The sequence below is a fragment of the Colias croceus genome, chromosome 16 (genome assembly GCF_905220415.1).
Source record: "Colias croceus chromosome 16, ilColCroc2.1".
Lineage (NCBI taxonomy): Eukaryota > Metazoa > Arthropoda > Insecta > Lepidoptera > Pieridae > Colias > Colias croceus.
The window spans coordinates 5,783,138-5,807,499 of record NC_059552.1 but is presented as its reverse complement, the minus strand read 5'-3'; the positions used below and the strand labels follow the sequence as shown (position 1 = coordinate 5,807,499).

Genomic DNA, 24,362 nt, shown 5'->3' with positions numbered 1-24,362 from the left:
AAAATCGAATTGAATTTCTGTTTGATATGAATGGACAAAATCGTTCAGCAGTTTGTTTCCGCAATTCGTGAGTCTAATTTTATACGAGGGATAATCTGAGTGCAGCGTATGCCGTCGACTGCTACCAATTTCAGATACAAATTACATACCAGATTGTTTCCTATCACGCTTCGCGATAATTGTTTTGCACTTTAATAGATTAATGCTGATTGGTTCCGACAAAAAATGCAATGCCAATTATTCCGTTTATAAGTGAGAATTAATTTTCTGTTGCTAGTTTTAATAATTCAAACTTCATTTAAAATTTGATGTTAAAACGTTAAAAACTACGTTTCAAATAATGTTAATTGCTGCTTGATTTCAATTAACTAATACATACTCTTGAATTTAAGATAACAGACAATTAATCAAACTTGTTATCGTGACAATAATAATTAAGAGTGATTTAAGTGCCGACGTGTGCTTGCTTTAATGTGAACATATTAAGACAGGTTGTTTTAATTTAACACATGATGAGATAATGCGGTGTTTATAATAGCAGTGTGGGTGCAAGCAAGCGTAGTGTTGGTAAGTGGACGTGGGTCGTTGCACTTGGCGTGCTAAGGAAGTGTTAACAACTGGCGGCTTGGCTCTCTCGTATCTCGTTTATAGCAATTGCACTTGTCAGCTTACACTCGCCTACTTAATGCTATATAATAATTTATTGAAACAAACGAATTGCTGTCGGCAGAGATTTCTATCAAGAAATATAATCGCTAAAGAGGATTGTAAACGTAGAATTGCAATGGAAATTCAAGTTGCCTAGCAGCTGAACCCTCCTTGCTTTACGATATTAAAGTATGCAAAATAGTAATTTCTTGGCTGCAGACATTACAAGTATTAATGGGGCTTTCATCCTGTTATTTAAATGTTTAATTGTAACGCAGTGTTGTAAGTTGCTGTTTCTCATTTGTAGATGTTTTTATGACAATTGAGGTTTTTTGCGCATAACCATTTGAAACGTACTGCATTCACGTTTATAATGTTTAGTTATATTTTGTGCTGCGTGATTTATAATAGAAGATATAGATATCATAATGCTACTAAAAATACTCTCAGTTCAGTTATAATAAACAGAGGGAGATACATACAAAATATCATATTCTAAGTAACTTAATAAGATATACATATAGGTACCTATACCTCAAACTATTAATTATGGCCACTCGTGGTCGGTGAAAACCGAAAGGTTTAACCCTTAATATTATTAGTGGAATACCCGGAATTCGTATAATTCGAAATAAGCAAGGGCCTTCATAAACAATGCAAAATTAGCAAAAACCAACCAGGACGTAAATTATTTACAAACGCACTAATCAACTCATTATGCAGGTTAATCCGTGATAAATTATTCCATTTGCTAATGAATTAATATTGTCGTCATTATTCATAATTAATACAAGGGATACATCAACTATGCAAGCGTTATAGAATATTCTGGTAATATTATATGCTGTATTTAAACTTTTTAAACTGCTCGCGAAATACATTGGATCAATGAATAATCGTTGTTTTTGAAGTACAAAGTAAAAGTATCTAATTATGATATTAATCAACAATTATAATAGTATCTGATTGCTTTGGTTATGCTTGTGACTTTATGTGAATGAAAAGTTTTCGTATTTAAAATAAACAAATAGAAAATTGATCCAATACATACTATCAATTTAGATAATGCGTTTTCATTCATCTTTTGAACAACAGTCACACGTTACAGAAACGATACATATAAGATATTTAATTAAGAAGATAAGATTCATTAAAGATATTAATTAATTGTTAAACATTTCCTGATTAAAATTACTCTCAGTTTCTCACATTAGCTTATCAAAAGATTCTGCCGAGGACTCCAATTAGTAAGGAAAAGGGTAACGAACTACAATCCCCAAGAAGTGTAAGGTAAATATTAATCAGAATATCCCAGAAACAAGCTCTAATAAAGCCGAGGCCTTGCCTGAGGGCACGGCAAACATTTTTAATCCACCGCACATCGCATAAATTTCATTGCGCTCGGAAGTCTTCTTTGTTTTTCTTCACGAAAGATATATTTTTAGTTAAATTTACAACGTTTAGTTGCGGCGCGCTGGTGTTCGACCGTAGCATTTTCTTTTATTGTTCGACTCGTCTTCATCGAAGCCACGTTAGATCTTATGAAAGCCTGACCTTCTCTCTGTGACTCATATACTACTGCAAAACCTGAGCTAAAATACTTTACAAAATTGTTCAAACATTTCTGTGTGGCTTTTGTACCTCATAAATAAAAATTAATCCCCAAAAGTGTTGCTAAGCAAAAACTTGAGAACGGCGCTACCAATTCGGCAATTTGTTTTTACATAGTTTTCACAAGGAAGTATTTTATGCAGAGAAAACAAAGTAAAAATTACGAAGAAAATATAAAAACAATATTTTCATTTTCCCGTAGAAACCATTCCCGGCGTCAATCATTTGACGTCAATCAAAGCAATACAAAGGTCATTAGGTTAACCCAATGTAATCATAACGTACATTGGGTTAAGCTAATGACTGAAAAAATTAAAAAATGTGAAAAGAAATTAAAGCTGAAATCATAGCCATGATTTGCTATTTAATTGTTCATATAAAATTAAATAAAAATAAAATTAAAGCTTATTTTGATGAACCATAGAACATTTTTTAATTATATTTACATTTGTTCTTTGAAAATTGTCTGAAAAAACTTATACACAGTGATAAGACTGTGTTGATTTAAAGTTTCATTTATTTCTAATCTCCATAACAATTTATAATGCTGTATATTATAAACGCTTACGAATTATAACTGCTTCAAATGAGCGTGCTAGTTACGCATTACCGTAATGGTTAGAAATCATCTATGATGGTATCTATTACAACGATGAAGTTTAAACATAATGCGAACATGCAAGAAATTAATATATCAGGTGGGCTGTTTACATTGTAACTTTCCTTATAAACATAGATTTATTGGAGGCACGCTAGGGCCGCCCAGAGCACAAACTTTTAGATACAAGGTTGTTTGTTTATAACAACTAATGAAACAGCTTTCTATAGCAAAGTTTTTTACCTCAATGATGGGAAACCATAGATATTATATCGCCTTCATATACAAGAAACTATGATGAATAGAAAAATTGAAGCTTTCGTACGAAGAAGAAGCGAGATTATCACTACTAATATTAATTATAAATGCGAAAGCAACTCTGTGTGTTTCTCGGCCTGTCTGTCTATCTCTCGCTTTTTGCTCTTCTCTCGCTTTTCACAATTAATGTATTTTAACAAAAAAACACTTTATATTTTCTTGTCGTATTTTCCTATACAAGACTAGATTTCCGCTGCAGCTTCGCCCGCATTTTCATAGAAAAACCCGCATTTCCGTTCCCTTTCCTGTGGGATTCACGGGATAAAAGTAACCTTTGTCGTATTCTGGGTCTACAGCCATCACTACCATTGTAATCCGTTCAGTAGTTTTTACGTGAAAGAATAACAGACATCCATGCATCCTCACAAACTTTCGCATTTATAGTAGTAGGATTGTTTTGTTAACTATTTTGTTTGAACCAGTTACAATATTTCAAAGTATAATTAGTTTACACGTGCACTATGTTAAAGTTAATATTTCTTAAATAGATTCGTAGATCGATTGTGATACTTCACAACAATGTAAGCGAAGTCTCTCTTTACTACTTCTTAAGCAACTAAGCGCCTGCAACTTTTAACTCGATGGAGATAAACATCAAGGAACTAGGTTGCCAGCAGTTTATCAACTTTTATTATGATTTTCTTTATAATTTTACAATATAATATAAAATTGAAATTATCTATTTAATACATTATTTTGTAGGTAATTATGCTATTTTGTTATTTTTAATGACATACCAATAGATAACAATATAGATTTTTAGGTACATGGAGTCTGGCAAGATAAAATCAGCTTTTGATTTTTAAGAACCTTATTAAGAACACACAAGCATACAAATAGGTGATTAAACACCAAATACTTTATATCAATTATCAATAATGATAATCATAAATGTAACAATGAAACTAATGTGTTTATTTTACGAAATGTTCTTTTAAAAATATAATAGTCTTTGTGAATACAGATCGATTTATCCGCACTTACATTAGTAGTTCACAAACGAGCTACAAAATTTCTTTTGTATCGACAAAGTAACCACAGAAATCCCATTTTACGATAACGATCTGTCCCACCTTACGCCCATTAAGGGTCAGGCGATGGCCAGATAGAGGGCAATTTATGCACTGCACACTCCAAAGTCTGGGCTCCTTATATTTACTTTTTTATGAGTCAAGATTCTTATCCTGTCCGTGCAAAATGTATCCATTGTTAGGTTCGGATTTTCATCGTCCCTTTTATTGCATTTAAGGAATACAATTACTGTATGGTAATTTTAATAACGACTACTCGAAATAAGAGAAACAAAATTTTATTCTATTCGATTGTTTGGATAATCTCATTCGTTTAGTGGGTGTATTAGGAGTAAAAGGTTTATTTGTTAAGCTCCCCGAATACGTGACTAGAGGCTATAAAGGCACCTCTCTGTGTCATGGCTTGGAGACGGTGATAAATAATGAGATACGTGTCGTGTTTTACAATTTAGTGTTAATCGATTACAAATTAAGAGGTCGGTGGAATGGATACCAGTCGTTGTTGTGTATTTCATTATCTCTCACAATTGAAAATAACTTCATCCCGTATTACGAGAATCATTCGTAAATAAAAGAGTTTTTATTAGAATGTTTTGATGATTAGAGATAAGACATCATCACTTAGCGTTAGATAGAGTGTCTTACACCACTCATCTTCATACAATAATATTTACTACCTATAATTAAATAAAATAACATTTCAATCTACATTATGAGTTTAAACTAAATCTTACAAATTCAAGCTTTATGAATAATAAATAAAGTTCCTACTTAAGCATGTGCTTAGTTTGGGCACAGATAGAGTAGAACGGAAGCGGGTCCAATCGCGCAGAGTGTCCGTTAAGATCGCACTCTATAATGGTGACTCTACATTTGTGCCGTGAAGCTCCATGAACAGACGTGAACGTAAATTTGGACGGTTTTTGAGAGGTTCAGGTGACCAGAGTCGGTATTTCATAGCACCGTGCCATAGTAACCATATTAATCCATAGTAACATAGAAATTTGGGCAGCAGCTTCTTCGTCCATATGACGACAGGTGTTAAGAACGACTGCAAATGTCGTATGAATGTGTTATATGGACGACATGACTTATACCGTGAATTCGCGGCATGAATTCACGTCACTAATCTAGAGCCCCCATTTTGCGCGATGCAACTATTCGCTACTCAAAAGCTTTTGGTACATTGCGGACATATTAGGCAATTTCTTTCAAGCACCCTTAACTGACATTTATTGTGAGGCGGAATAAAAATATCGCGCTTAGCTCGCTTGTAAATCAAAGTTGAGCTTAGAATTTTATTGACTGTAGAGCTTAAGCGTACTAGGCTTCGTTACGTTTGAATGTGGTTGATATTATATTTATGATTTTGGGAAATAAAAGAATAGGCTTATCGAGATTGGTTGTAAATAATGAAATGTATTGCAATTAATTTTGGTGGTATTTAAGTAAATATATATCAAGAAATGTAATATGGTTGTTACCTATGTCAAATATACCATTTTCAATATGTTTATTAACTTCAAATTGACTGTGTCTTAAACGCTTTCCGTATTCATGTTACAAATACCCAGGACACTGATGTTGTTGACGGCAAAATGATCGAAATGGCCTGAAATGGCTTTCTTAATTTCGAACTACATGCAAATCATTTGGCCGCACGTTGGCTTCAAAAACACTAAATCGAATCGACTGTAGCGACCACACAATCAGCAGAGCGCCACCTAGTACCAGCGTACTGAGGGGTGACCATATTGCGATTTATTTATGGATTTTTTATATTTTAATATTTTGGAATTACTGTTTTTATTTACCCTACAGTGTTCGTAGATAAAAAGTTTTTTTGGAAGGAGACTCTTGCCTCTTTCTTTTCTTTTGAATGTTGTTAGTTCGCAGCTTGGAATGTATCAAACAAGAGATACCTAGGTTTTAAAAAACAAAGAATAAATGTTAATAATTTTTATAACCTCATTTAAAAAAAATGGATATGGGTCAAGCTTATATATTTTGTAAAGTTGTAATTTGATCCTTTCCACAATCGCAATGGTGAGAAATGAATAGAAGTTATCTTTTAGCTTTAACATTCAGCTAACAATTTATTCAATAATCTGATGTAGTATCATCGACAGGTATATAGTTCGCTCGTTGAATTATTGGGCTAGCACTATTTCTTAGCAGGTACATTACTAATCCTAATCAATAATAGCTCTACGTTAATCAATAATGGTTACCGTAAACTCGGTTGCATATCAAGTTGATATATTATGGTTATCTGGTCGAACTAGCTGGCACCATCTATTTCATTGCTCCGAACCCTTGCGGTCCGACCGTGGATTTGTGGCGGTGTGATAAGCCCTTCGATCTAACTCCATCGAAACACCCTTTTGAATAGCGCTTAAAGAAATTCTATGAGATTACCCACTTTTGCTGAACCCACCTTAGATACTCGCCAATTTGACAGGGCTTGTGACATTGCTAAATTGCCTTAATGCGAATAAGAACTTACAGGTAGACGGTGGTAGTTACTTTATTCATATTATACGAATTAGATTTTGAAATACTGCTTAAAATTTCACGATTGTCTTTTGTTATTTTATTTTAAGAATAGCCTACGATAATAGCATATAATGAAAGTGACATATTGAATCGATTATGTCTCCGGTGTACAAACTGCGTTTCGATAAGCAAGTGTTGACGTATCACTAAAATTGGGTACTAGTTTGGTTAATTTAAACCATACAGAGAAACTACGTTAAAACCGTTGTTGATATAGTTTAGAAGTTCTGAAACAATATTGATGGCTCTGTGAAACGCTACAATCGAGATTGGAATATGTAGTTTAGTATTTATTGTCGAGATACCGTTCTGGTCATTTCAATTTACCTGTCAATACTCTGTTTGTTGAGTAACAAAGTGCAAGGCTGTGCAGGAAAACTAAAGATATATCTTTTGTATATCACTGGGGGCTTGCCTCAAATGGTTATTTAAAAGTCAATTTACAAATACACATTATAACTTTTATAAGCAATGAATATAATAGTAATATTAGGATATGAGTTTTACGATAGGTAATTGTTTCTACGGTCTATTTGCAATGTGATTATTCAAATGGTTCGTAATGCCAATGATTCTATTTCATAAATTTTATGATATTTTACACAAAACGTTGTGCCGTCAATTACTCTGTTTGTTTACAAATAAAATTTTATCCGTTGCGATCAAGGCGCCCGTTTGTAGCGTCTCTAGTAATTTACGCAGACGTCAGTAAAACATTCCGAAACCTAGCGTTCATGGCCCAAATCAATTTACGGTACCTATTTCTATCAAAAACCTCTCGTTTTTATTTACTTGCCTATTGGTCAACGGATATTTTTGTACTATTTCGATGTCTGTTTGATACTGAATTTCAGTTGAATTCTGAAACTATCAAAGTATGTTTACAGGAAGGAAAGTATTTATATAAATACGTTTACGATAAAGGAAATAATTACGCGTTTCTCACGTACCAATGGCGTTCATTATGATCATTCAGCAGGAAATCGTTAACCAGTACATTTGATATTGAATTCAAAATTATCCCGTTAATAATCTCGGTCAAATAAATTATATTGAAAGTCTTTTTATACCTATTTGTAATATTTTTTCCATTCAATCTTGTCTTCTAATAGATTAAGAAATGTTTTTTTTTTCCATATTACTATTTCTAGTACATAGATTTCTATCTTAATATTATACAATATACATATACGTTACGTCTATGATGTAATAGGTTTATAAGGTAATGTTTTAATTATTTATCTGCATACCGAATTTCAATCAAATTGTCGTAGGTACTAAGGCTCTTGGATTTTATCACAATTAATCACCTTTCATATGTATAGAAAATGTACTTCATTAAATGTTTTGTTCCGTAACCTTTGTCATTGTCTATAATTTAAGCCCGTAAGCTCGATAAGACATGTACATAAAAGTCAAATAAAAGTTTTACGAAGCATAAAATAAGACAGACATGTTGAAAATCTTAAGTCATAAAACTGGGTGCGTGCATCACCCACGCGATTTCAAAAACAAAATGGCGTTATGGGCGATGGGCGTTGCACAATTTAGTTTAATTATTTTTATCGTCCAATTAGATATGTATTATAATTTTGAAAACTATACGTATTATATAATTCATTTGGTAGAAATTTATTTGATTTCAAAATATTTGAATTAAGAAACGGGTTGAGACTTTAAATGATTTAAAATCAATTACTCATTTTTTTCTTTTGAATGCTAGAATATAACTTAAATTTAGAAATTGAAAATCAACTCTTTATTTTTAGCAGTTATTCATTCATTTCATTTTCATTATTTTACCTTATACGTGGAAAAGTTGTGAATGGCGGGTAACCGCTGGCTTCCTTTTTGTTCTCAAACGATTTTGCTTTATATAAGAAATATTATTAATTTAGCCGAGGACACGTGTCAGAACTGAAAAGTCTTTGGCAAGATTCAAAGATACCATAATCTTCGTGTTACTCCATGACGTGACGGTATTGCCATGACGCGACCATGAAATTTAATTCTCAACGCGCCTAAAGAAGTTTCACTTCATAATAAACTGGCCATAAGTCTGCTTCACAAGACTCTTAAAGGTTGAAATGCTTACAAACAATATAATTGGTATCTCCACATAAATCTAATCGAAAGTATTTAAGCATTGTTGAATTCACAATCAAAAATTAAACCTAAATGCTCATACCTCGAATACCACTTAATGGCATAAATTTAATATCGTGACCGAGAGCTATCCAATGGAACTTTTGTAACAAATTTCATTTATCTCTCCTCTCCAAGGAATTCCATAAAATCGATTATTATCAAGATGATTTAAAGTCAGCTTTTAATGAAATTTTGAATTTCAAATTCTATTGTCAATATTTTCGTCCCTAACAAGGATTTGTACCGTGTTATTTTAGCGACATAATATGCAAAATATGACGATCCTGTTAAAAGTTTACGGACAATTCCTATTAATTTATGGTTTCCTGTGCAATACAAAGTTATAATTACGACAATTAATAACAAGAAAAGTGATGATTAAAAATATTAATACTACGTATTGAGGCGGTGTTTATTTATAAGTCATCATCATCCTTTATTTATCGTATTATTTTTGTAAAATATATGGTGTAAATTTAAACGTGCTCTTTATTCCGAGAACAAAAAATCTTTTAAGTAGAATTATAAAACTGAAAAGTGTGTTTACAAACATAAGAACTACTGGTATGTATTTTTTTGTGTTGGATAGTAAAATATGTTTCAAAAACTGGTCGAAATTGTGTAGGTCAACTGCTGGTAATAATAAGCTTACAAATGTTATTTATTAACGTTTAATCTCTGGTAAAATACAAGCGACGGATAAAAAGCGCTTCAGGCGTCTATAGGAATGCCATCTATCACTGGCCGTCTTGGGAATGACTGAGAAAAAGTTTGGGTTCTACCAAATGTCGAGCGCACATTAGGATAGTCGAGAGCAGGAAATTTATACCCGCGATTCTAGAATACTACGAAGAGTAGTGAGTAGTCTAATATTTTAAAAAAGCCTTTCTTTATTTGAGTCTTGGATCCGATGAACGTCAAATCCAGATTTAGCGTCGTCGTGTGTAATTTATTAACTGAGGTAATAGTTTATAATATTTTAAATTTATCAAGATAACCGGGGAATAAATCTTATGGATTTTAAAAGTTGGAGTAGTTACTAGTTTAACATTATAAAATAGATACCTAATATCGATAGGTCTGGGTAAAATAAAGCTAAAGCACAAAAAAAAGATGCTTATTTATCAGGTGTTAATATTTTGAGTTACGGATTAGAATTAAGTCTTATGGAATTATAGCCTAGGGAATAATTCCATAAAACGCGCTGACCATATGAAAAACAGCAAAATATTGTAAAGAGCTTGTTTATCTGAAAAACTTTATTTTACTACAACTTGTCACAAGTTTAAGTGACAACAAACATTACAGTTGTCATCCTTCTCATTATAAATGATCGTATTCTACCTACGCGCCGTAAAAAACAGCCTCTAGTTTTTCCTGAGAGAGCTGTCTCCGTATTATTGTACGGGCAAGTTTCATCTTCATTACGTTGTTATCGACACTGGAAATCGGTTTTCTACGTCATAAATCTCCACAGTAATTAATCATGAACCTGCCCGTGATGGCGGAGTAACGCTGACACCTCCCGAGACAATGTTTTTCTAACCATCCTTTGTCTTCTGTGTCCACAGACTTTCTCGCTTTTGTTCGTTTTAAAAGAAAAAATATATAAATTGTAACTGCGCTGCGCAGACGAGAATAGTTAACACGTCAAGAATTTATTGTTCCGTTGCTTAATTTTCACTGTAAAGGTTATATTGCTTTACGAAAAAATGTTTTACGGAACGAAAATATCACGTGGATCAAAATCGAAAGTATCCGTTGATCGTGATATGAATAATTTTAAAATAGGCATTGAAAAATTAAAATTTTTCATAACATAAAACCATACACTATTATTTTTTCCTGGTTCAATATTTCTAACTCATTAATTGATATAATATGTTACACTTTAAAGTGCAATCACCTCTCACGAGGACCATCTTAAGCTTATAGGCTTATTACTTATTCAAATTTGAGTAGAAAACGTCGTCAGAACCTTTCATGTTAGAAGATAGCGCCATGTCGGAGAATATTTAAAAGGAACCTCGTGGAGAGAGTCGACGGTTTAGACCCAGCGTTATGGAGCTTTATTGTAAGTCCTCCGACAAACGATTATTATGAAGACGACTCACTTTGCACACGTTCCGCTCTAACAATCTTCTTTGATATAATAGCTTTGTATTGCCCAAGACAGGTAACTGTTCTTTTTCATTTCGATATTTTACCAACATTTATTTCTTCCTGTTTATTTTGGCTCAGCGATATTGCATTTTTAATAGACGCTGTGTCACAACACTGCAGTATGATTAAAAAAACTCATTATGTTGTAAGAGTATTTTGTGCCTAAAATAAAAAATGTTTTTTAAACGAAGAATTTTTTAATAACATATTTGCCAAATTTTATTATCGTGAAATTGTTTTATAATGTGTTTCAAAATAAATTGTGATTTAATGAATTTTCCATGCTCAAGTCCGTTAAATTGGAGTACACTGAACGGCGTTGAAATAATTATGGCCTGACGACGGTAAGGATATATTGTATAATGAGAAACTTTCTAATAATGAGCTTTACTTAGCTTTAATCCATAGTACTAACAGAGCTTTAATTCTTATTGGAAACCCTTCTTAGAGTTTCGAACAACTATCTATTAACCAGGTCTCATTAAAGTAGAACTTTGTTATATTTTTACTGATTGAAAAAAGGTTCAGAATCTGAATATGCCTTTATTTTAACGTAGTACTTTTATGTTTGTATGTATTATTAGATTGTGTTGGAGATAGGACAACACAATCTAATAATACTATTTTATTATTATTTTTAAAGAATGAAAATTGTATACTTACACACAAACAATTACAGAAAACAGTACTCTTTACCCAATATTATTTTACCTTAGAACTGGGGATGCTATTCTTTAAATGTAAGTTGACTAAGTTTTATTCTAATAACAGCGAATTTCCGTGAGAAGTTTAATCGATATTTCATATTCAATTGTGCGGCAACTCCGGTTCCGGTAGGTGAGAGCTGGAGTGGTAGCATGAATTGAGCAAACTTAGCGCGAGCGGTTTCTAAGTTGGCTAAGACCATGCTGTAAATTGAAGCACGACTCACGTCCCATTTATGTTGTTTTATGGTTCCTTTCCTCCCCACACTCAATTCTACTCAACTGGAAAACGTATTCTTTTTCCTCGATTTTCCTTTGTTACGATTTACTAAACTTTTATGCTCTAGCGAGATAAAAGAAATAGTAAATTGAAGCTGTATGAGGCATGATTGTGTTATTTCGTGAATAATAATTAACTGTTTGAACTAAATAATACGTTTAGGCTTTACACATGTTATAAATATGCGGTTACTTAAATAGATATGATAGAGTTACGAAAAAATTAAGGAGAGTGTTTTTTTTGTTTGAAGTAAAAATAACATGAAATTATTGATCAGTGTTGTCTATAAATATCTATCAGTGGTATCGATGTGACATAAAAGCAATCGATTTTATGTAACAATTGTATTATATATATATATTGTACCCACAGGATTATGAGCTTCATAAAATATTTAATGGAACATAATTACATAAGCAGCTATTCGCGTTCTTGTATGCGGGAACAGTGCAACAATGATGGATCGTTCCGGCAAAGGAAGTTTTAGCTCTCATGTCTAAGAGAATAAGGAGTATGCACTGGCATTCTCTTCATTGTGACATAGCTCGGCTTATGCAAATTTCAGTCAAGTTGCAGTTGAGGTTAGTTTTGTTGGTGAAGTTAGTAATCTTTGTTTATAAGACAAATATTAGATCTTACGCTGCGAGTTACTATGCCTGAACTCCGCTAATTGAATATATTTTAGATTCAAATTAGAATTGGTTAGATGTATTATTAGGGAAGCATTTGACCAATTATTTAGTAAACTACCATAATAGACTTAGACCGTTGATATTCATTTGAAATTGTACAATCGTTTATTTTAAAACGAAGTAGTTATGACAAGATATTAAAAAATATTTGAGTGGTGCTGAAAGTGAGACGTGCGTAAAAAAAGATTGAACTCAATTGAAAATTCTGATTGCTAGCATTAATCAAACAAAAAGGTCTTTAGAACAGACAAAAGTTATATACATTTATTCAGGATAAGAATATATAAATATGTATTTACATTCTGATATTGTCGGCAGACCTTTGATCTTTTATTTAAAGGTCAAACTTTCATCTATCTTCATTGCAGTACTGCGCAATATTTGAGACAAGCCTACGAAATGTACATATACTGATTTATGAGATAAAGTTATTCGGTTATATTAAACGTTTCTATCGGGTAAGATCTTTATAATAAAATAGTATATATTCTATAGGATATATATTATGCATATATTTGTTTTAACATTACCTCTACGTATGCCAAAGTAAGTAGCTGTCATGAATATGCATGACGCGGCTGAAATATGTGGCAGATTTGGATTAAAACTATTTCAAGTTAAATCCAGATGGAAGATAATAAAAATATAATAACCCATGGAGGGTTGTCGCGTGAGAACCGCAGGACAGTTCTTTGGCATATTATGATAATATATACGTACGGTTACTTACATATTTTGTAAAATTAAATTGTAATACTGAAATGATTTAAAAGAGCAACTATGGAGTTTCTTGCCGATTCTTCTCCATAGATACTGCTTTCCGAATCGGTGGTAAATGATAAAAATATGTATTGACGTTTCAAAAGTGCTTCTCGAAGAAGTCTAATTGAATAAATAAATGTTTGAGTTTGAGTTTGAGTTTGAATAATACTAATGTAAATTTAAGTTTATGTCTTTCATACATCACCGAAAATTGTCTATTATATTTGTGAAGCTTTTTATATAATGTGTTGGCGAAACTCAACATGCTCGGAGTTTCCCTACGAGATCGAATCAGAAATGAGGAAATCCGTAGGAGAACCGGAGTCACCGACATAGCTCGCCGGATTAGTACGTTGAAGTGGCAATGGGCGGGGCACATAGCCCGTAGAACCGATGGCCGTTGGGGCAGAAAGGTTCTGGAATGGAGGCCACGAATTGGACGACGAAGCGTGGGACGACCTCCCACAAGATGGACGGACGACCTGGTCCGAGTGGCAGGGAGCCGCTGTACCGGTCGTACTGGAAATCCTTGAGGGAGGCCTTTGTCCAGCAGTGGACGTCCCACGGCTGAAACGACGACGATGACGACGACGAAAAAAAAAAGTTATAAACGAACCGATAGAATATGCTATTTATAATATAAAGTTATTGTGGCTAAAGAGATTGTTATTGTCTTGACTTTATGAAGATTTTCATCATTATTGTTGAAATAGTTTTAGTAAAAACTTTCTGAGGTTGTCACAAGAACTACATCTCCTTTATGTTCAAGTGGAATTGATTTGATCGGATTCTGTTAAGTTTTCAGACCTCTCGTAAAAGTTTGTATAAAGTTGTGGTTTAAAATAGTTTCGTCTGTAGATTGAAGGTATTTCTGTAAGAACCCATTCTTCATATAAGTTGATCGTTGGGATGTGGAATATGACATTGATTTATTTAACTGGCAATAGCGTGGCGGAGTTGTAATATGAGAAATTCAACATTACGTGCTACACTCTGTGTAAACATTAAATATGTTCCTTCATCCGTTTCTTGTGCATATGTCATAAATTATGCATGCAAATAAGTGTAATTACTTGTAAATTTGTACTGCATTAAGCTGTTTACAGTTTTGTTTATGGAAGGAGGTATTTTCGTAACTTCTCAGAAACCGCGGATGAGGATTTCATATTTATTTTTTATGTAGTTAACTCCATTCTTAAAATAATTTACTGCAATTCAATTATTTTATTCTTACACTACATGTTACTACAAACATATATCATTCTTAGAGATAGTTGTATGTTAACGCAAAGCAATTGAGTTTTTTAAATAATTTCTTTCGAAAAGGCTTTGAAGTGAATGAGCTGCTTTACCTCAAAGCTTCGGCTCGTTTTATGCCAGTGTTAAGTAAAAGTGAACCTTGATAAGATTGGTTCCTGTTCAAAGAAACTGCAATATAAAGGAACCCGGTTGTTTCTTGTCCTTAAATAAATTTTCTTTTTGTCTTTGAACCCTTGGTCCCACGTGTGGAATGAACCATAAATCAAAGCCGTCTCAATAAATCTCGTCTTCCGAATTTCCGAATATCATCTGCAGTTTATAACTTTGAGTATTTTACAGGAAAAGGTTTGCTCTACATTAAGAAATATTATGACTGATTATGATTTATGCCTATCGATATTATTTAAGAACCTATCTCATAAAAAATGTTATGTTAACAAAGTAAACATTTCGTGAACCGTTAATGAAAGTATTTTCCTTCAACGCTGAAAATATATCTGTTTTAAATTAGAATTTGTAATGTTTATTATGTAAAGTCGATGAATAAAATTTTATTAATCCCCTAAATTCAGGATATCCTTTAATCTTTTTCTCGAAATTAAATCATTTATTGACGTCCCAATTTCGGGAGGGCTGAAGCAATCTATACATAAAATTAGTGGATGTTAGCGTGGGATTTGAGTAATATTTTATAGAGGGATATAGAATGGTGTATTTTGCTCTCAAGCCACGTCCTCAGCTATTCATCAAGTCGTCGGGCCATTACCGGGCCCGCCACCTGCACGGTCCCCACTTTGTATTATGTAAGATTATTCTCGCCTTTCATTTACCGCCAATAACTTGTTGAATTACAACGCGAAATCGATTTGGGAACGTAATATTGGTTTGCATTATGTGTTTATTATGTTTCGAATTTGTCGCCTTTATTCGCTTGATTGTATATTTTGTTTCATAGTATTTGTTGTTGATATGTGTGTTTGTATCGTATTTGCTTGTAAAATGGGATGCAGTAAAAAAGAGGTAATATAATGCCACTTATGTACGCATTTGTCGTAGCATGCGCTACGTCGTAGCAGCGTAGTACAATGATATACAGCTTTCTAATAATTATTTATAACAAAAAGATAGCCGTAAATATAGTAACCGTCGCGTATACTTCAATTCTTTTTCTTAAATTCAAATTCCTTTTTTCGATTACAAAATGTCGAATTGAAAGGTCTATTGTAAACTACGATTGGAACTACAACGTTTGGAGTGAAAAGCATTGCTTTCTATAGACTAGATCGAAGCGTGTTAGCAGAATCACTGGTTTTTGTGATATTGAGTGGATCGATAAATAAATATTGCACCTATTTTCGCTCTTCTACTCGTAGTATCTTTTTAATACTCTTAATGAGATTATAGACGATGAGCTAGGAATTATGCGGAAACAAATTGATCCAAGGTTGGAATGATTAATGTTTTGCATTATTGTTTATGTTTGGTTAAAATTTATATTATATTAAGAAAGATTACCTCTTTATAAATCTACTTGTGAATGTAAAATGTATGTATATATGTAAAATGTATAAATACAATACTCTATTTATAAAGTACTACATTAAATTAGAAAATCATTTACGCATAGACGTAATTACATACATACATGCCTTTAGAGAGAACTTCTTCGAAGCATAAACGGAAATTTCTAAATTTATAAAACAAATATAAACGCTTAAAAGTAGAGCTTTAAAAAAGAAGTGTCATATATTCCATGAAATATCATAATAGATCACACAGCTTGGTAAAGTAATAAAACGCATAATGGATTTAAGTTTTCCACTCCTCCATTGATTCAATTAAGCCGTGCACACGAACGACGATCATGTGTCATCCGGGAGGTAATAGAAACCCGCTTCCTATGATATTTTGCATGACGCTATTGAAAGGATTTTCATTTTCATACGCTTCTGATGCGGTATTACTTACGATAGTGTTTATATTGCAGGCATTTTTAGATTATTCTGTTTTGCTTGCTATTTAAACGACGTTGACGTTTAAGATCAAACATAACTAATATAATGGAAACTAATGCAAAATAGAGATTCTCTTCTAAGAAAGAAAACTTAAATTACGGTAATTTTTTAAACAAAATAGAGCCTATTTATTATGGATCATACATTTAATTTTTAACGATAAATACAAGATAATTGCGCTAAAAAGAAGAAAAAAAAATCTCAATTTAAATATTTAATCGCACATTTAAATAACTTACACCAACGTAGCCACAATAATAATTCTATTGGCTTGATATATCGAGACACGGAACAAATATCGTACCAGATCGTTTGTCATAGAATAGGCAATACCGCTCGTTGCATCTGGTCCTCTCTATTTATCGATATCCAGTCATTACGGAATTCCGTTTTAGATTAAAATACAAACTGACTTTTGATCTTCCCATTTTTATGGTGTTACACATTTTTAATTTGATAAAGCTATTTCACAACAGTTTACTTAATATTGTTGTGAAATAGCTATCAATATAGCTTGTAAATTTTGTATTCGTGTTTAGTCATGTAGCATATTTTCATATTTTAAGAACAAAATTTCAATCTGAATTAACATTTAAGTATCTCAATTAATTGCCTATTCACTTGATTAATTATGCAAGATGAATCACCTTCTTCTTCTGCTTAAAATTATTTTGTAATTTTGATTTTGTTCGATATGAATCAGTAAATAAATTTTCTGTATCTTGTCTTTTTTTGGTCATATTTTACATTAATTTATTATCATTTCAATCATTTTATAATCAATAAAAATAAGGTATATAAATATGCTATTATTACCCTTTGTTACGTTGTAGAAGTCGGCTACAATAAATATCTGTTATAAATTATAACGTTATTCCATTATCCTGATTACCATAGAAACGGAAAATATTGTAAAGTACAAATTTATAAATATCTTAAGAATTTTCCTTCACTTTAATTTAATTTTTCTTTTATTTTTGCCTCTATAAATTATGAAGACATTTCTATTTTAAGTGGGCGTTAATGATTCGTTGAAAGATTTTCTACCTCAAAAAATACATTGTGAGGTTACACCGGCAGCGTGTTTAATTTGCCGCGGTTTGAGATTCAAATGTAACGTTTAATTAAATTCCACTAGAATTTATTAAATAACATTAAGTAATTTACTTCATATAAATTCCGAAAAGATATTAAGTACACTAATTGACTTAAAGCATTTGTAGCTGTGACAACGAATTAGTTTTTTCTGGAAGTACATTACGAATGAAAACGTACTTTACACATGTGATGTTTTATTAAACGAGTGTCGAGTATTTGACCAGTTTTCTAATAAAAACATTCGTATTAAACTTGCAAGATTAAGGTACGGGTGAAGTTTGTGTCATGACTCATGCATGAACTGAGGAAGTCGAGAAGTGATTTAGTTCAACTTTGAAGTAATTTTAGTTCAGACACGGAGAAGTAGCTGATGAGTGTGCGAAATGTAAATGAGAAATTATTTTGTTCTAAAGGTACGTTACGACTTACGATGTAAGAGAGAAGAGAAAATTTGTATATAAGTTCATCAAATTAAAATGGTATTTTAAAATAGAAGTTCTAGGTTCGGTATATTTTGATGTATTTATTATCAAAAATATCTGAAATTTTCATAGATATTAGGTCAGTATTCATAAAGCTTGCAATATGTCATAGTTATATTTATTACAAACTAGCGGTCCGCCCCGGCTTCGCCCGTGGTACATATTTACGCTTTCTCTACATAAGAACCATCCGGGTACTTCAAAGAATATTATAAAAAAAAGAATTAACAAAGTCGGTTAAGCCGTTCTCAAGTTATGTGCTTTCCAACACATTTTGGGATTCATTTTTATATTATAAGAAGGTGGAAAAATTTACTAATGTTATAATAACTTAATATGATTGAAAGAGTTATTTCACATCAGTGAATTCATATTTGATATTTTAGGTTTCGGTCAAAGGCACTTGGTCAAAGGCAAAAGTAATAATTTTAAATACAAAACGAATTCAAAAGGAACTTTTGCACCACGAGGCAATACAATAACGAAGTATAACAATAGTACGATCCTCGTGTATTTTTTGTATGAAGAAATAAAGTAATATTTATTGTGATTAAAATAAAACTGGATATCTTCATATTTATATCTATAATGTGTATAATTAGTATGGTAAAAATAATTTCTCTTAGTGACATGAGACAGAGACACTATCTCTTTGGAGAAAAAAAGGCCCTACAATCTATAGATATATATTTATAGGACTTGTACTACAGCTAGTATATATAGCTAGAGGCTTATGTATCCATAGGGTGAGGCATGGCTACTTTGTAGCCAGACCACGTCGTAAGACATTCATCATCAGTAAGCCAGCTTATTGTACCTACCTGTAATTTTACTTTTGGTGAAATTTCATAAGCCTGGCGTTCTTTTTTTTAAATATGTATGTTATCGTATCGTCGTGGAGTAGGTACCTATTTACCGAATAAGATAATGTCTATTAAACGTTCTATTTAGGATTTTTTTAATCTACTATTCGGAAAGCTTAATATCTAATATATAAAAATCAATGCCACTTTTCGTTGTAATTCCATAACTCGAGAACGGCTGAACCGATTTCGATAATTCTTTTTTTATTATATTCCTTGAAGTACGAGGATGGTTCTTATGTAGAGAAAACGTTAATATGTACCACGGGCGAAGCCGGGGCGGACCGCTAGTATTTATCTATAAACAATTGTCATTTATAGGATTGAAGCTTCACTTTCATTAGCAATTCCGTATTATTAAGACTTAAAAGGTAACAATAGCATTATGCTCTCATAAATCTTCAATATTGTTTGATAAATGGTTTCATACAATTTGCAAGACGATGGGGTCGCGGCTCGCCTGTAAACACTGAATGTTATCACGGAAGCACTATGACGAATGCAGCTATTTTCCGTTGCTATCATGTATTCACGTTCAACTTTTATTGCTTTTTCTGCGCAGTTACAAATCGATTTGGCTTTAAGCCAATCGCGTCATTTTTAATAGTTCCTCTTTGCTACTGACAGATCATGCACACATTTAAAAAAAATATCTACTCTACCACAGACTCTACTCCCGCATATATAAATTCCTAAAAGAAAATAAATATATTATTTACAAAATCTAAAAACATGTGAGTGTTAAAATATGGTTGTTTTTGAATAAAGGTCGACGTAATTCAAAGGGACCTATGTTTATAAATATACCTGATTGATGAACCGTAGTAAATTTGAAATCCTTATAAAAATATTTTTATAAGTTCAAAGCGTAACAGTAGGTATTATGATAATTTGTTAGTCAGAAACAGAATGCTAATTAAATTTTGAACTTCAAGAACGGAGCAAGTCTAGACAAAGGATATTAGACAGTCATCATTTTAAGCATAATAGGCCTTCAATTTCAAACTTAATTTTGCTATACGATCTAAGAGCCAGCGCGCATTAGCAACTTTGACTCCGCAACTATTTTGTCTCTTCCATCAATTGTATGGGGAGTTGCGTCGCTACGTGCGCGCACTTTCATACTAGCCCATGGGTGGGACTTGGGAGAGACAAAATAGTTGCGGAGACAAAGTTGCTCGTGCGCGCTACCTCTAACAGTGTCAAAACTGTATCACAATTTTGTTAAAATTTCTCAAGTAAGAATTTTACAAAGACATAAATTATAGAGTTTATTGAGTACAATGAATACAAAAGGAATCACTTATAATTTAAATACCACAGAACAGTAAGTGTTAAATACATATGTTGGAGCAGATATTATAAACTATTTGACGTTCATTGCGAAACAACTTGAGAAATATGAGTAACGACTGTCCACAAGGTCCTATGTTGCATATAAAAGGGCTCGCAATAAATCTACCAATTAAACCAATTAAACCTAGCGCTCCGTACATTATTTACATAATATGACGAAATATACGTAGATATTTAAATGAAATATGACTTCCACATTTTTAGAATATAGCATAGGCAACTATGTATATATATTATTTATATATTCAATATGGAACTAAAGACTTTAATAGTAAATAGGTAATACACATTCTATACTTTTTAACAGCTTTACAACAAAATACTTTATTTAAATCGATACATTAATTCTTGTCTAACAAAACATATTTTATAACTAAAATATACTTGCAACGTTGCAGTGTCGATGATATTTAACTGAACCCTTGGACATAGTATAATATAGACTTTATGCTTTAGGTTGAGCACGACTTAACTTTCACAACAGAGAGCTGTAAAAACCTTACGTCGTTAGTAACTTCCCGATTCAGTCGCCGAGTTGCTGACGCGAAATGTTATTTAAATGTGCCTGATATTTTCTCTTTCATTGCGCTAATGTAATAAAAGTGGAAATGAAAACAGCTAAATAGGAAGAAAGGATAAAATAAGAGGTTAAATGGAGCTCGTTAACAATATCGTTGGATGTTAAGCTTTGTAACCTTATATCGTAACATAATAATATTCGTTAAGATAAAATATTTAAGTTTTTGTAATAAAAGGTCTTTATTTTATTGATTTCTGTAAATAACACGAGACTAATTATAATCTTCAGGCAATCATTCACATTTATCAATCAATGAAATCTATTCCCGTCTCATCGCGTTCATTTTCACAAATCAACTTATATAATATATAAATATTATTTATTGATATAATAATATTAATAACCTTTAATGGTCTCAATGAGTGAAGTTAATGGTGCCTTTATTTTGTAGAGTTAAGACAGTTAATGTTCAATAGAAAAGCGAATTCAATATAGGTACCTACATTTAAGCAATTTATTGTAACATCGTCTATACCTCCTCCATTCAATGGAATTTTGGGGTATTTTAATGAAGCGGTTCTCGAACAAAATTAAATAAAACACATTTAAAACAAGTATATTTTTATTAAGAGTTTTAGTATCAATGTAGACAAATAATAAATATATGATTTCGTTTGAGTTTTAGTAAAACAACAGTTAAAGTATTTTGATTAAAAGCTTTCATAATCAAACTTTCATGAAAATAATAATATATTAATTCGCAAAACTCCAGGGCTTCCCGTATTTGAATTTATTCCCAGCTCATTGCGTCCGTTTCTGACCGAGTTAACAACGCTCGTTAACAAATAACTTAACTTTTAATTAAACGTTATGTTAATAATATTCGCGGTAAAAATGTTCATATAAACCGCGATATAGGAACGTTATTTAATGCATGTACTGATCAAATTTTAAAGTAAAATGAATCAATTAATCATCTATAAACATTAATTTGTGAAATAGTTATAGAATGTTTAATTTATAGGTACCTACTATCTAGTATCTAACCTGTGCTACTAAACAGAATACGAGATTGCACGGTGACGTTAAAAAATGTAACCGTACACAATGCATTCTTGTTGCCTGTGTTACATTTTGTGATAGAATCTTGAAAAAGATTAATTTTACTTTTATAGCATATACAGGGTGTAATCGTTAAGTGTGCACAAGCAATTATTCCGTAACTATTGCAGATACTAAAATACTTTAAACTGATATCGAAAGTACTTAACCTAATGAGTAAAATGGCCATAATAATTTTTTAAAAATAAAACGAGAAATATCCAAAAATGTTACATTAAACGCTCCCATACATTTTATTTCCCATACATTTTGTATTCATAGCAGATTTTCGAAGTGATGTCCTCATTGTGCAATACAATGAGGAGCTCTATTTACAGTTTCTAAATGAACTTCCCTTCAAATTTGCGAAGTAATTAAAGCAGAAAACCAAAAAAAGAAAGAAAAAGCTAAAATCTTTCATATTAAATGTACTTAGTTGATCCAAAAGTAATGATAATTGGGTATTTCCTGTGCACATAAAAATATAAAATAAATGTTTTTTGCTTGCTCATGTATTCACTAAGTAATCACAAAAAAATCATATCAACAGGCCACGTTTCCAATTATTTACATTAATTTGAATGTGAACCGTGCGTGCCAGAATGTTTCCCGACGAAAAGAAGAAACAACGATTCGACATGTAGAGGGTAAATTTCTAAATTTTTAATGATATCAGGATAATTTTTTGTCACGTTTTGTAATCATGGACGTTACCCGAGTTCACCATGTTTATGCTGAAACCAAAAAACAATCAATGTCCTGGATGCAAGCTTCCAAAGTGACGATGAAGAAATTCAAAGTGAAAATCAGTAGGTTAGATTAAAGCGGTAGTTTTTTGGGACGCTGAAGGAATAATTATGGTTGAATATTTTAAAAAGGTAGCCACTTTATTAGGCTCTTTCTAAACAGACCAAATTAAAAGATTGCGGTAGGTTAGTAAGGAAAAGAGACATGGCAAACTGCGGACCTGAACGCTGTTTCACCAAGACAACGCACCAGATCACAAAGCGTCAGTTGCGATGGCTGCCATTCAAAAAACGGCATTCCAAATGCTTGAACACCTACCCTATTTTTTAGATCTAGCTCCTATTTACTTTTATCTCATTCCTCGGCACAAGAAACACTTTCTTAGCAATAAATTATTTTAAGACGACAGCGAAGTGATGGCCGCGTGGAGGGGTTTTTGTGGATGAAGTCAAAGTGTTTTTTTTAAGTTTAGGAAAAAAATATTGAAGTATATTTTCTAGTTAGAAGACTATCTAGAGAACTACATAATTATTATAACTGTAATGACCTTGTTTAAAATTGATTGTCATTACTTTTGGATCAACCCATGTACATGGGATATTCGTATCTCATACGAAATGTATGGGAGGGTTTCAAGTTAATTTTTTAGATATTTCTCGTTTTATTTTTAAAAATTTATTATGGCCATTTTACTCATTAGGTTAAATACTTTCGATATCAGTTTAAAGTTTTTTGATATCTGTAATAGTTACAGAATAATCGCCTGTGCACACTTAACGATTACACCCTGTATATATAACGTAAATCAATTCAGCAATGAAAGTATACATACTAATATAATCGATGATATCTAAAGGGGCAAAGCGGCTTTTAGTTTTAAATACCGTAGGTACAATGTTTTCAATGCTTTCAATGTTACGTGAAAATTATATTTCTTTGCAATTTAAATATATAAATTTAATACCTATCGGATATGTCGAATCCTGCACAGCATTTAAAGGAAAGTCAGAGCCTTTTACTATGTTGTGCTGTGGACAAGAGCCGTCGCAAACACGTGCAAACTTCGCATTGCTTTTGTAAACACACTTTGCAGTTAATTTGACGATAAACTGCTCATTTCAAATTCGAAGCTTTTGTTCCTTTGATATTACATTAACAAAATTTAATTATGATGATTGATTTTCGAGGCATGATTAAATATAACATTTATTGAATGTAAACTTAATTATATTCAAAATAATATTCCAAGATAAATAATTACCGGCTTTATATTTTTGGAAATACAATTATTTTTCCACAAATATTAATAAGCGAGGAAAATTTTGAGGCAACAACATATTCAGAAATATCAGAACCACAAATGTGTGCATGATGAGATTGATGAGTAATCAGAATCGAAAAGCAATTTA

The 24,362-nt window shown here is 32.0% G+C and overlaps 1 protein-coding gene across 1 annotated transcript in view; it reads left to right on the top strand.

The window, feature by feature from the left end:
* Positions 1-309: 309 nt before the first annotated feature.
* LOC123698517 (hemicentin-2-like) overlaps positions 310-24,362 on the top strand; it is a 110,995-nt gene continuing 86,942 nt past the window's right edge. The window contains exon 1 of the mRNA XM_045645170.1: positions 310-567. The gene's annotated coding sequence lies outside the window, so the exon portion shown is untranslated. The remainder of the gene's footprint in view (positions 568-24,362) is intronic.